Here is a 15,532-nt window from a genome sequence, read left to right on the forward strand (position 1 = left end):
CCCCATATGTTGTTATTTTATTTTCCTGCCCCCATTGCATGTGTTGCAGTACCTGTGAGTGGCCATGTGTGGTGCCTGTCTTACTTCAAGGCTCAGTTGGTGTACATTTACACCTGTTTTGACACCCTTAGGACTGTAATAACTTTCAAAGTATAGTTTGTGAACAGCCGCGGCCGGAAGTGGGATTACCTGCAGGGCGGTGACGTGGGGAGGGGGAGGGGCAGGGTGGGGGGTTGTAATGTATGGATTACGGAGTTTTACAGGTAAGTAAACATTAAAATAAATAAAACGAATTTCGTTGAGTGGACTGCATCCCCAAATGCGATGCAGTGCACGCAACAAAATTTGTTTTATTTATTTAAATGTTTACTTACCTGTATAACTCCGTAATCCATACATTACTACCCCGCACACTGCCCCTCCCCCTCCCCATGTCACCTCCCTGCAGGTAATCTCACTGCCGGCAGTGGCTGTTTGTGAATAACAATGGTCCTACTCTTTTGTGGTGTAAGCTTTTATTGGCGTATTACTCCATAGATCCCTCCTTAAATTTCCCTATACCTCTCCCATTTTGGTGTAAATATTGCCCATTTTGAACCACTCTGCCATGTCCCTCTCACGTGTACTACTGAACATGTACCTACATGTGCGAAGATTTCAACCATCATGGAGGAGATTGGCTCACAGAAAAGGTAGGAGAGGTGGAGATCTCCCCTCATATGATTGTGAGTAGAATTTTGTAGTATGCGTAGTACTGCTTTACATATTGCAAATTGCAGTTTATGAACAGGCCCCCTGCTGTTTGTGATAACGGCTTCATATGGAAGATGTATATAACAAATTCATAATAAAAACAAAGTCCACCATTGGACTTTTGCCCTATTTCTATTTCTATTTCTAGATTTGGTGAAGCGCAACAGCTACCCCAGCAATGGGGCGTCCCGGCGCTATGAGACAGGCACGCACCAGTATGATAGAAAAGGAAAAAAAAGGGGGAGAAGGGGAAGGGGGGCCTAGGGAGCAGGGAAAAGGTAGGTCTTGATAGCTTTACGGAAGGCTAAGAGGCAATCTAAGGAACGAATGCTGAGGGGAAGGTCGTTCCATAGTTTGGGACCAAGGACGCTAAAAGAGCGGCCGCCAGTTCGGCAGAGCCTAAACTTTGTCACCTAAAAAACTATATTACCTCCTTATAAGACTTCCTCGCCACATGATAAACGAAGTGAGCTTCAGCTCCAGACCAGAACCCTCCAAGGCAAAAGTTAGCCTCCCATGCCTTCCCAACATGGCCGACCCCTATCACACCTGACCTCTATAAGAGGAGGGCCGGCCAACCCTCAGCCTGTTTTTTTGGTTCTGCGCTGCAGATTCTCCAGAGCGTGTTTCAGGTAATTGGTTCCTGCTGTAGCAGGGACATGGGTCCCTGGTTGGTGGCTCTGCTCTAGCGGGCCCTTGGACTTTGGGACCGCCCCCTTCCTTCCCCCGTTGTCCTGTCTAGGGCTGGTCAGGCTCTGCCTTAGCGAGCCAAGTGTTAAGAGGGGGGAGGCCATGGTTGTCCAGGGCTCTGCCTAGTGCCCCTATATGACCCCGGCCTTGGCCGTATGAGCAGGTCGGATTGTTTTCCGTTGCCTGCTTGCGGGTAACGGTCCATAACCCTGCTGAACCACTGTGGGGGCGAGAAGCGGGAGTTACGGTCACATGGGGTGTCAGAGTATTCTAGACTAGAATGTGTGGTCCTGTCCCTTGGCTGATCAGGGCAAACCTGTGTTCAGGTGAAAGTCTTCAACAGCATTCTTTTCACCCCGTGAAGGGACTTCTTTTGCAGTTGTGTAACTGCTTTCTCGGGGTCGCTGTCATTGTCATTTAGGACATGTTAGTTCAGTGATATGGGTCATTCCTCACAGGCTAAGTGTTTTCGCTACTAATGTATTGATTGAAGCTAACAGGGATGGTTCCCTTTCATGAACGCGACTAAGGGGACTGCAGCTTTCGTTGTAGAGGTCTGCAAGCGCTGAGCTGTGTCCTAACCTGTTGTTCCCATGTCGGCATGTCCTGGCGGCTGGTGGTTGGGCAGTTTACGGCGCAGGGGTCTGCTCAGGATGGCATGGACTGCATCCTCGGGTCTCTGGCCTCACCGGCGGGGGTTTCAGGTCCTCCTAAGGGACGGGTTGCCCCTATCGGCTGCCTTTCTGGTGTCCGGCCTCCAAGCGGCGAGCCAGGCTCGTCCGGCTTCCTGCGCAGCTGGTTTCTTTCAGGTGCAGCCATTCCTCGCCTCGTTTCCATCACTCTGCCCGTGCTCCATCCTAACTGCAGCACGGACGGGTGGCGGCGCTCCATGTTACCCCCTCGGGTCATGCACAGTGGACCAGGCTGTGTTTGGCAGGGGGGCATGCTTCCCGCATTTTGTGGTCGGCCTCCTGTGGGAGGGGTCTGGCCATGTTGGGTTTTTACCGTGCAGCTGGTTGCGGGGCAAAGTGTGCCATGGGCTTTTGCTGCTCCCTGGGTGACTGTCTGCAGCATTTTTTGCCATGTTGGAGTCCCGCACTTTTGCTGTTCAGTCCGTGGCGGTTTTCAGAGGCAACCTGTGGTGTTCCAGCTGGTAGTTCTCTCTTTACAGGGGCGGTTCCTCTGGTGTGGCTGGCACTGGGGCCCTTTCTTTTCAGTCCATTGAGGCTGTGTTTTGGGCTGCAGAGCCGACAGACCTTGCTGTGCACCTAGGGGGTCTGGGTCTCTTCCCCACGCATCCCCCCTGTCTACGTTGTCATTGAGGTCCTGGTGCTTTTGGCACAGGGACACGCCAGTGGTGTGTCCTGGTGTTCGGTAATTACGGACTTCTATTGCTTTTTACTCAGGGGTCGGTTAATCCAGGGGCGGACACTGAGTGCTGCCTTAATGCACATTGGAATGACTGGGCATTTCCTCCCTCAGTTGGTGTGCTTTCGGAGGTTTCTTCTGGCAATACCTGGCGATGTGCCTGGGTCCCTTCCTCTGCTTCTTCCTTCCAGTTGGTATTGGATAATGTGTCACTGATGGTCGATATACATGTCTTTGCTGATGTGTTCCCTCCCTCTGGTTATGGGGGCTCACTCGTGGCAGATCTGGCCTCTCTGGCGTGTCTGGTGGGGGTGGGCTCTTGTTGGTGCCTGTCCTCATTCCCTGGGCTGCTTCTGTGGTAACCGGTGTGCTTTTGCTTCTGCTCCTGGGGGGGCTTGCCTTTTCGTGGCCAGGGCCATGGGCCTAAGATCTATTGCTCCATGTGCCTCCGGTGAAGCTGGATCCCTCAGCACATGGGTTCTCATCCTGCCGATGCTGTTGCGGTGTACCGTTGAGGTATATGTTTTGGCATTGCTCGTCTGTGGCTCCCCTTTCTCCTCCTGCTCACTGGCTTGGCAGGCATGCTTCTCCTTGGCTCCTGGCTGTTGGGGGCTGTCTGTTGCCTCTCCTCCCATCCTGGGTGGCCTCTGTCTCATTTCCATGGGTCCTGCCTTCTGCTGGACCGCTCCAGGTGTCGGTTGTTGGGCTCTCCTGCCTGTGCCCATAGTGCTGTGGCTCTTTGGTTGGTCTGCTACCCTGCTACCCTTGGGTGGTGACAGCTTGGTCGGGCCAGGGGTTCGGCATGCGTTTCTGCTGGGGTGAGCATTTTGACCTGTTCTTGCGGGGTCGCTTCTTGACTATCTCTCTCGTCCTTGTCCGGCGGGTCCTGTTCATCTGGTTCCAGTTTACCGGTGGGGTTCCCTGTCCTAATTCTGGTTTTCCAGTTTTTGGTTGCCTTCCTCCTTGTGCCTGTCCCCCTACGGCTGCTTTTCATATGGGTCCCCGGCTGCTCATGTTGGGGTTGTCCATCTTGGGGGGTCCTGCCTCGGGGAGTGTTTTGGGTGTCTTTGTGCCTTGTTGTCAGGCGGTACTTGCCTGGTCTGTCCTTTGGGGGTCCTCCCCTTCCTGTTGGTCTCAGTGTCTCTGGCCCTTCCTTGGTTCCGGTTAATTTCCGGATTCGCCTGTTCCTGTAGGTGTCCCTTCTCTTGCCCCAGTGGCTCCCTTCCCGCCCTATCTTTCGGTGAGGCTGGTGGTCTTTCTGTTCTGGTATCCCCTTCCCAGGTGATGGCAGCCTTTGTCGTCCTGAGGGGCGTGTTTGGGTGCCCGGTCTGTACTGGGTTGGTTGGTTCACCTGATGGGGGGTTTCTCGACTGACTTCTCTTGGTGGTTCCTTGGCTTGTATGGGGTTTGCCCCTGCCCTGGGCGGGTGTCTAGTTGCTATTCTGGGCAGTTTTCCACCTCCTTCATTCTCCATGGGGTGGCAAGGTTTGCCCCTTTGGCTTTTTGGTACGATTATGCTGTCCTTGACTGGGTCACTTTTGTTCCGGTTTTTGTTTGAGTCCCCAGTGTTGGCTCTGTCTCCTTCTCGTCCGACCTGCGGCCATACCGCCCTGAATGCACCTGTTCTCTTCTGACCTCAGGAGTTAAGCAAGGTCGGTCTTGGCTTGTTTCTGGATGGAGGCTCCCGGCTTTGCGCTTTCCTCTGGTCCCTTTGCTTACTTGGATTCTGGACTTGTTTGGCCTGTACGGGGCATTTGGCCTGTTGGTGGTGTTCGACTGGGTGCTTCTCCCTTGGTTTTTGCTGCTGCGGGTGTTGGACCTAGTAGCAATTGCTCGGTGGTCCGTATGGTGCATCTGGGGGCACAGGCTCATACAGGACAAGGGTTTGTATCCTGCCACTGCTTTCTGCATATCCCATGGTGGTATTTGCTTGAACAGTGATTTTCATTGTCCTGGGGTAAGGGAATTTCCTGGTTCTCCTTCCCCAGGCAGGGCCCTGCACTTCCTGGGTGGATTTTGTATCCTCTTCTCCTTTGTCCCTGGTTTTGGGGTACTGGGGCCTACTGGCTCAGGTTTGCTCCCTAGAGGTGTTGACATTGCTCGGACTCATTTTGCCTGGCTCTTCTGTCCTTTGTGTGTTTCTGCCCGTGTCCTTGCCTCCGTGTACACTCCTGTTCCTGTTGGCTCTCCATTGTGCGGCTGGGTCTGGCCTGGTTTGGTTGAATGAATGGCCACCTGGTTGCTCTCTTCGGCGGCTCCTTTGCTACATGTGGGACATTGGGGGTCGGTTTGTTTGGCCCCTGCACGGGGCTGTTTCGCTCATTCATGCTGCGTTCCCCTTACTACTGCTTTCTTTTGTGTGGTGGCCCCTGATGGTGTTCCCGTTCCTTTCTGGTGGCTTGGCCTTGGGCCTTGTCCCTTCCGCTCTTCGGCCTCCGTGGGCAGCCTGGTGGACTTTCCGCTATTTGCTGTTGGAATAGGTCGCTTCGAGGTCTGTTTTGCCTTATGCCTGCCTGGGTTCTCTCATTGGTGTTGCGCTACTTCCGGGGGGTCCTTTGTGTGACTGGGGTCTGTGTCCCACCTGTTTCTCTCCTTGCTGGTGGGGTTTTGGTGACCTTTATTTTTGTTGATCAGTTGGGGTGCTGGGTTCCTTTCTGCACCTCAATCCTTTCCTGCGGCTCCTACCAGTCTGTGTGTTTTCCATCTGGTTCATCTGCTGTGGTCCCCGGTTGCTGCCAGATCGTGGGTTTTGTTTCCTTCTTCCTCTCCGGTCGTTGGATTTGGGGTGGTTCGGCTCTCCCGCTGTTGGTGGTTTGCCTTGAGGTGTAGCTGTGTTTCGGTCAGACTTCGTCTCTTTACTGTTGTGGCTTCTTGTTGTGTGGCTGTGGAGGGGGTGCCCTCTGTTTCTTCGGTTCCAAGGTCCGGGCTTTGGCTTCCTTCCCGCTGTTGGCTGGCCATTGGGCAGTCTTGGTGTGTTTGGTCCGGCTTGCTGCTTTCTGTTCTGAGACCGTTTTGTTGTTGCTTTTGGCTCCGTACAGTTTCTTCCGATGCCTTCTCTGTCCGTCTTCCGTCGTTGGTTTGGGCTTGCTTTCTTGCTGGCTTACGGGTCTCGGGGTCCGGGTTTTCAGCCCTCCCGGTGTCTCTCTGGCCCTGGCTCGTTCTTCCTACCCTTGGTTGCCTCTCTCTTGGGTGGTTCCTTCCACTCCTCTGTGTTTTTTGGGTTTGCCCTGCTTCGTTGGCATCCCCTTCTGGTCTTTTAGTTTCTTGTGAGATTCCATGTAGCCGCTTGGCTCTGGTATGTGCTCACTTTGTTTATCATGTGGCGAGGAAGACTTATGAGTAGGTAATGCCCTGGTTACTTACAGGTAATCTTCATTATCTATCTCCCTTCTTCCCTGGGCCACGAAAGTTGCGGAGGCCCATGTGAATGCCACCCTCTCAGACCATCTTGGTAGGTTTAACATTCTTGACCCTACTCAGAACGGGTTTCGTGCGGGTCATAGCACGGAGACGGCCCTGCTCTCTATGGTCGAGCATTTGCGTTCCGTGCTGGACGGTGGTCGGACGGCGGCACTATTGTTATTAGATCTCAGTGCCGCCTTCGACACTGTCTCGCACGGAATTCTGCTTCGGCGACTGGAGGAAGTGGGCGTCTCTGGCCTCGCCTTAAGCTGGTTTCGATCCTTTCTTACGGATAGGTCATTCCAGGTGGCGATTCAACCTGGAAAGTCTTCATCTTACCCGTTGGACCAGGGGGTCCCACATGGCTCATCACTGAGTCTCACCCTTTTTAATCTTTATGTGAGACCGTTGGCTGCGGTCGCTAAGCGGTGGGGCCTGACAATGGTCTCTTACGCAGATGACACACAGCTGGCGGTCACACTGAGTGGGGACTCAGGTCTGGAGGCTCCCAGGTTCTGTGATGGTCTGCGGGAAGTGGCTAACTGGATGAATTCCAACTGTCTCCAGTTAAACACCGAGAAGATGGAGATTATGGTGGTTGGTAAACAGGTGGCTTTGTGGGGTGATAAATGCTGGCCTTCGGATCTCGGTGTGACTCCCCTCCCAGCGTCAGAGATAAAAAACTTGGGGGTGTGGTTTGATTCGTCTCTCAGTTTCATCTGTCATACCAAGAAGGTGGCAGCTTCCTGTTATGGCATTATTAGAGGACTTCGACCCATCCTCAAGTTCTTTGATGCACCTACAAGACAACTGGTGGTCCAAGCATCAGTGCTGTCCAGGCTGGACTATGCCAGCTCACTACTGGCAGGGGTTAACCAGTCGGAACTTTCTCGACTACAGCGGGTTCAAAACGCCACGGCCCGACTGGTGACAGGTCTGCCTAGACGATGCTCGGTGTCCAAATCCCTGCACTCTCTCCACTGGCTTCCTGTGCAGCAGAGGATTAAATTCAAGGTTCTTTGCCTTGCGTTTAAAATCCTCAAGGGCACCTCCCCACAAATTCTGGAGAATCTACTGATTCCTCATGTCCCCTCCCGCACTCTTAGATCCTTAGGCCAGAACTTAGCAGTGGTCCCGCGCTTTAAACTAAGCAGAGTTGGCGGCCGCTCTTTCCGGGTTCTGGCGGCGAGCTGGTGGAATTCCCTTCCTCTGCATATTCGGGCCATTGACGAGATCCTTCAGTTCAGAGGGGCCATTAAGACCTTTTTATTTGTTTAGCTCTTTTATGGTGTCTCTTTTCTTCTTCGCCTTCTTTTAGTGCTGTGTTGTGTTTACCTTTTTGAAGCGCCAGGACACCCCTTTGCTGGGGCAGCTGTGCGCGGTACAAATAAAAATAACATAACATAACATTACTCCGAGTATAGTCTTCCTTGCCACATGAGTTCCCATCCCTCCCTCCCTCTGATGCTATCAGCTTCATGTGTATGCTTGGTAGTTCTCAGGCTGAGGGTTAGGCCAGCCCTACTCTTATAGAGGTCAGGGGTGATAGGGGTCGACCATGTTGGGAAGGGAAGGGAGGCATGGGAGGCTAACTTTTGCTTTGGAGGGTTCAGGTGTAGAGCTGAAGCTCACTTCCTTTATCATGTGGCGAGGTAGACTACTCGGAGTAATGAAGATTACCGGTGAGTAACCGGGGCATTAGTCCCTGTCAAACTGATGGGGCAATGGCAGGCCTAACTGCTTAATTTATAAGGGGCTGTAACATTCTAAAAGGCACAAGAAATAGAAGGGTGGAAGTGAGTGAAGCACAGACAGTGACTATGAAGAAAAAAAAATGTAGGGCATTGTCGAGACAGCACATTACCGACAATTTGTGAGCTGTATTTTACAAGAATCAATTAGTATTTATTCATTTTTTCTTGTTATTTCTCTATTAATATGACTTCAAACCAAAAACTTGTTGTGTAGTGGGTGTTTTAGTGCACTGTTAACCAGCGTTTTGGAAGCAAGCCACTTTCATGAGAGGACATCTTGCTTGGGAACCCAATCTGCCTTAATGCAGAGATTTTCTGGTTGATTTTTGCTTTACAGAAATATAGGTGCATGAGGCCAAGATTGGTGCCAGTTTGCCAGGAAACTTAAACAGTACAGCTAGGTATGTGGCAGTGCAGATAACATAAGGAAAGTTGCCCTGATCGTCCAATGAATAAATGTATATTGTATGAACTGAAACACCCCAGGGCAACCCTCTATACTGGCCGCCGGCCATCTGAGAGACTTTGGCAGGATCCCCACACCTTCAATTATAATAATTAATTGTTTATCTAAAGGTTTCAAAAGGAACTGATAACCAATAGTGTAGGTCACTGAAAACATTTCCCATAGACACAGAATGGGTTACATCGTTTGATAAATCTGGCACATGGTGATGGGTTGAACCTGCAATGAGTGAATGTATGTGCATTATCAGACATTGATCGATTAAATACTTTTGTAATCGAGTTTTACAATTTTGTTGCAACTTTGTTTTATTATTGTTCGGTTATGTTACTATTTGTTATGTGCACGATACTGTGTAAGCAATCAACAGAAATGTTAAACTAATACCCCTGATGTCAGAAACACCTTAAATGTCCAGGATAACCATTGGCTATATTGTTCATTTCCATTTAAAATAAACACATCCACATTTTCATTTTATGGATAGCTTGAAGACCCAGCTCTCCTGGGTCTGTGCTGGACATCCCTTATATACAGGAAACAACACAAACGCCTACTGAGAAATTCTCTTTTGAAAGTATCTTACAGACGTGAAAAGTTATTGAAATGGTTTATCTGATCCGTCCATGTTGCTCACTTTTTTCCTAAACTGTTGATGTTATTCATATCTTAATTTCAAATGTTGTTAGGGTGTGCATGCATGCATGGGTGAGTGAACTGGTGAACACATTTTTTGAATTAGATATGAGTGAATTACTAGATGCATGAATGAGTTAGAGAATCACTAAGTGAGTGAATGCATGCAAGAATGATTCTATTCCCCTATGCTTGAGCGAGTCGATCTATGCATGAAAGGGTCTGTGAATTAGTGTTTGAAAGTAATATTCTGAGTTAACGAATATGTCATTGGCAACCCATTCTTCCACCTCAGTCTTCACTGAACTCTCTTCTGTACAGTGAGGAAATGGCCTAGTTACATAACAATTGAGTACTATTTCACTGTAGGCCATATGTACAAATGCTAGGGTCGAACTGCAAATGCTGTGTTTTCACTCTTGGTTTTTACTCTGTGCCACATCTGCTTATATATAACAAGTCCCTCAAGGTCATTGGCAACTATTTACAAATATTCTGTACCATTAATATTCACGAGGCAGGATTTTCTCTGCAAATCCTTGTGAAGGATAGAGGCCTGCAAGGGACAAGCCATCGAGCTATGCATTCTCAAGTGCAGTAATTGCAAAACATCGCCCCAAAGGAGACAGAGACTGCAATAGAAAAACATTTTGCAAAATGTAAAAAGGACATGATGGAAGCATGCAGGGATCCCTGGGACCAGGGTCTACGTTCTCTGAGGTCCAAGCTTTTATGCACACAGTGGGCGCTCACTTTGCAACTGGAAACTGACTACTGTTGGTAGGCTTCATCTCTTGATGGTCTCGGTCTCTGAGTGACAGTTTCAAACTAGTGGTGCAATTATTTGCCAGTCACGAGGAACGGTTGAGTGCACCATCACCTTGTCCTTGTGACGCGCAGCCTACTACAATGCTGGTATGTGAGTCACAAAACTACTTTCTACTCGCAATGTCATATGAGTGATTTTTGGAATCACAACGCCTGACATTTTAGCCCAGGGACCTTTGCGATTTGAAACACCATGTGTTCATTTGGCCCAATGTATTAAACAAACAAGAGAAAGTGACTTAAGTCGTATAATAGTAATAATAAAAACATAGGACTCGAGTCGCAATACTTTTTTAATCAGGAAGTGTGGCTTATTTCTGGCAACTATCCAGTAACTCACTTGCAGGTCATGTACACGACACTCCTACTTGCAGAAAAAGCATTGTTTATAAGCACATAGGTAACGTAGGTAGTGCAGCAGTAGTGCGAAATGCAGCAGTAATGACAACAAAGTTATATATTGTAACAACACTCAGGAACAGAAGTTGCTCTGCCTTGTACAAATGCACATCTTTTACGCAAGTTTCCGGATAACTTTATGATGAACAAATAGTGAATTGCGGTGCCATTTACTAATGAATACAGACAGTAACGACAACAACCCGCTTTTACACCCCCCTGCTATGATGAACACACAGAAAGATTGCAGTAGAACATACCAGACTATGGATCCCCTCAAACGACACTCATGGCTCAACCGCACCTCCCTCACCTACAATTCATACACCAAATAGGCTACCTCTTACTCCTGACCACAAACTCGATGAGATATTATTATCTCTACTACAAGCCAAAGAGGACATCAAAATGCTTCACAACCTGATTCTACAACAACCCAAGTTCACACACACAAAACTAGCACCCAGAACTTTCCTCTACAGCAAACACTCGAACCTCACCCAACAACCACACGCATGTCACCGAAACATGAGCCACCAAGATGGAGAACAGTGCTGTACACCAATGTCCCATCCCGGCCGATCCGGAGGATAAACCCTCTATCAGCTAAAGACGTAAGCACTCTTCTCCGTTCCTATAAGCTATCGGCTCTCCCACTGAATACTGAACATCCAGATAACTTGTCATAACATTCCCTAATCCAGTTCATCTCCCCTGATATACATAGAGCTACAAGACACACCTCTAGAGGTATAGTTGAAAACAACCTCATGAGAGCACCCCTCATACCTGAACCCATCACAACATACATCAAGACCCAACTCAAATGCATACTTCTAAACTGCAGGTCAGCATCAAGACATGTAACTGATATAGCTGACCTCATTCTCACCAATGAACCAGACCTACTAATTTTGACTGAAACAACAGCCCCTGAGGGCGCCTCACTTCCGCCAGAGGCGGGACCGGTGCCTTCTTAGGCAGCACATCATTCTCCCGCGCAGCGGACGCGCCTGACATGCGAGGCGCTGGTGCAGCGAGTAGAAAGTTTGTTCCTTGTTTTTAAAAATCACATTTTGGCAATCTGTTTTAATAATTGTGTTTCTGTGCAACCCACCCTGTTTGTTGCTCGGTCGCCGCCCCGTTCCACCACTGCTTGTGCCGCTTGCGTGGAGGGCGTTCCTGACCTTTGGCCCGGCCCCTGAGGGCGGCTCACTTCCGCCAGAGGCGGGACCGGTGCCTTCTTAGGCAGCACATCATTCTCCCGTGCAGCGGACGCGCACGGCGGGTCGCCGGCGGCTCGCCAAAGGCGAGCCCGTCTGCGCCCATCCGCGCCCGTCCCCGCTGGTCTGTCGCCAGGCGCCTGGACCCTTGGCCGACAGGCACCCGAATGGCCCCCTATACTCGTGAGGAGTTGATGGCTATCAAACTGTATGGCACATATGTGGCACCCTGGCTCCCTGTGTGCACAATGTGACCACTGTGGCTTTAAGGCCTCAGAGGTCCATCCGAGGCCAACAGCTGAACCCTCAGTGGCAAATAACCTCACAAAACTAAGTATAGTAAGCCTAAATTGTTGGTCCCTAGCACCACGAAGATGTCCATGAGCTACTCACAGACTACTCCCCCAACCTTTTATTTCTGACAGAAACGTGGCTAACTGATGACATCCCGGCTGTCTCAACCCTGGCTCTCCCTCCAGGCTACTTGATATGTGCCCAGAATAGACCCATAAGAAGGGTGGGTGGCTTAGCGGTAATTTTTAAAAGCAACTATACTTGTACCCTTAACCCCACAAACATAGCTAACTGTGAGAGTGCGACATTTAAGGTGAGGGTCTCTGACACTTTCACCCTTACGGGTCTGCTGATATATTGCCCACCAGGGTCAGCAAGCGCCTTTCAGGATTCACTGGTATCGACCATCTCTGCGCTAGCTCTTCAATCTGCAAACTTTACTGTGTTGGGGGACCTCAATCTCCATCTTGAGCGTCGTGATTCACCCACCATACTAAGGTTTCTGGGAGACCTGGAGGCTTGCCAGCTGAACCAGCTAGTCAATGGGTCATCACATCAGGCAGGTCATCTTCTGGATCCAGCGTTCACAAACATTCAAGAAGTCACAATTACTACTCCTAGCCCCCTTAGTTGGACCGATCACTTCCCGATCCCCATCTCGATTAAGATCCCGATTGGCCATAGGGAAAAGCGTCCCCCCCTGCTGTGGAGACGCCCGTGGAATAAATTGGATAATGCCCCGTTTGAAACCAGACTGAAAACATCCTGTCCAGTCTGGCCTAGTAATATTGAGGAGGCCGACATAGCCTACAGGGAATGGAACAATGAGTCACTTGACCATTTCATTCCTATGAAACGGTCAAGGCCCAGGCGGGTGCAATCCCACCCGTGGTACTCTGAGGCACTGGCAGCAAAAAAAAAGCAATGCAAGCTACTGGAGCGCATCTGGAGGCGATCATAGATCACCTGGCCAAAACCAACTTTAGATCTGCCACTAAAGAATATCATAAACTTATTCAGTCGACCAAAGCAAAGTATTACACTGACCTGATCAACTCTAGCACCAACCGCTCCAAAACTATCTTTGCCTTAGTGAAGGACCTGACCAAGGGCCCGGAGGGAACAGGCAATTTGATAGTATCGGACACACAGTGCGAAGAGCTATCATGTTTCTTCCTGGATAAAGTAAAAGGGATTTATAACTCTCTACATTCAGACGGACACACTATGACCCCTAGCCCTACCATAGCTCCAGTTGCCCTTCCATGCTCACTTCAAATCTTGCCTCCTATTGAGCTGACGGAGATGGAATCTCTGGCGCTAAAGATTAAGGGGCCGATTATGATGGCGGACGGACCTGAGTCCGTCCGCCACCATCGAGAAGGAGGGACCGTTCGCAGGGTCAGCGGCGGTCCCTCCGTGCAAATTAGGATGTGACCGCCACCCTGGCGGTCACATCCTGTATTTTTATCATTGCGGCGGGTGCTGCTTGAAGCAGCACCCGCCTCAATGATAAAAAAGTACGTTGTGCATTTGCATGCACAAAGCTGCAGGCACCTCGCGGTGCCTGCCTTTTTGTGCAGGCAAATGCAGGGGGGTACCATAGGTACCCCCATGTGCACCCCCCCTTCACCCCTGGGGGCCCGCAACGGGCCCCCAAACACAAATCCGTATGCCTTTACACGGCGGAAATGCCGCCGTGTAAAGGCATCTTTCCGCAGTCATCCTAATATGGCTGGCGGTGTCTGATAGACACCGCCAGCCATGTTAATGCTTTTCCGCCGCGGGCGGACAGATAGTAAGATCCACCAGCCATCCTAATATGGCGGTGGGTCTTGCAAGGCTCCCCGGCGGATTTCCCGCATCCTCCGGGCCGGCGGTGGCTTCCGCCGGCCCGGTGGATGCGGGAAATCCGCTATCGTAATCGGCCCCAAAGTCTGGCTCCCCGGAAGACCCCGTAAAACCTGATCTGTTTAGAACTTTCCAGAACTCCATCTTGCGGGAGGGGCTGACGCTGATTAACAACTCTCTTCAGTTAGCAGCCATTCCTAAATCTTGGAAACATGCTAAGGTAGTCCCTCTCTTAAAAAAACCAACGCTAGACCCCGCCAGGCCAGGCTATAGACCTATCTCCCTACTACCATACCTTGCTAAGGTGGCGGAAGCCCATGTGAATTCCATTCTGACCACCTACCTGGAATCCAACGGAATTTTGGACGAGTCCCAAAATGGTTTCCGTGCCAAACATAGCACGGAATCTGCCTTACTGGCCGTTACGGAACATCTAAGGGAGGTGCAGGACCAGGGGGAGACCTCGTTCCTGGTTCTGCTGGACTTGAGCGCGGCCTTTGACATGGTCTCCCACAGGATCTTGCTTGAGCGACTGTGGGAGATCAGAGTCAGAGAGAGTGCCTTGGACTGGTTCGTGTCTTTTCTATCGGACCGTTCCATCCAGGTACATGCTCCACCGTACGCGTCCAGCAGGCACTCTTTGGAGTGTGGGGTCCCGCAGGGCTCTGCGCTCAGTCCCACATTTTTTAATGTGTACGTATCCACCTGGCTACGCTGGCTCGAGATCGCGAGATTAAGTTAATATCGTACGCGGACAATACACAGCTTATTTTCACTTTCTCTAAAAACACCGAGATGGACCAAACCAAATTCCAAGAAGACATCCTGGCTATATCAAACTGGCTGTCCCAGAACTGTCTTCAGTTAAATTCCTCCAAAACGGAGGGTACTTGTAATAGGCAATGAAACTCAGAGATGGGACAATCACTGGTGGCCCCCCACATTAGGACCCCCACCCATTCCTAAGGAGGTAGTTAAAAACCTGGGCGTGATGTTGGATAACTCACTCTCTCTAGAGTCACATGCCAAAAAAGTGGCAGGCACTTGCTATGGTCGCTATGGTCGCCTACGCGCCCTCAAACCCATTCTTGGCTTCTTTGAGCCACCGACTCGCCAGGTTATAGTCCAGGCTTTAGTCTTATCCCATCTAGACTATTGTAATGCTCTTATGCTTGGCTCTAACCTGACAGTGATAAACAGGCTACAAAGAGCTCAGAATGCTGCCGCTCGGATTCTGTTTGCATTACCAAAAACCTGCCATACCTCCCTGATTCTTTGACGCCTGTATTGGCTGCCAATCAAACAACGCATCCAATTTAAAACTCTATGCATAACCCATAGAATTCTGTATGGCTCCGGTCCACAAATCCTGCAGGGACTTTGTGCCCTTTATGCCCTCAAGCGTGCCCTCCGCTCGGTGGATCTATCTCTTGCCGGCACAACTAAGATCCAGAGGAGTGGAGCCGGTGGCCGCTCCTTCAGATACCTGGCCCGAAGCTTTGGAACTCGATCCCCCTAATGGCTCGGGCAACCACTTACCACATGCTCTTCTGGAAACAGATCAAAACTTGGTTGTTCTCTTCCATTTAACTCACTCCCACTGGCCGCGCTATTGCACCTTCTGACATGTCCACAGCGCTGGGACGCCCCGTTGCTGGGGTAGCCATGCGCTATATAAATAAAATTTACATAACATAACATAACATAACATGGCTAAATTAATTGTCTATGCCTATTCTAGACATACTGGTACCCCCAAACTATGGCATCACAAGACTAGATAGAACAGACAGGCCAAGTGGTGGTATTGCGTGCATACATCGGAACAATCTAGCAGTGAACCACTCCCACTCCCCATTGTTATTCTC

Source organism: Lissotriton helveticus, chromosome 7, assembly GCF_964261635.1.
Source record: "Lissotriton helveticus chromosome 7, aLisHel1.1, whole genome shotgun sequence".
Classification (NCBI taxonomy): Eukaryota; Metazoa; Chordata; class Amphibia; order Caudata; family Salamandridae; genus Lissotriton; species Lissotriton helveticus.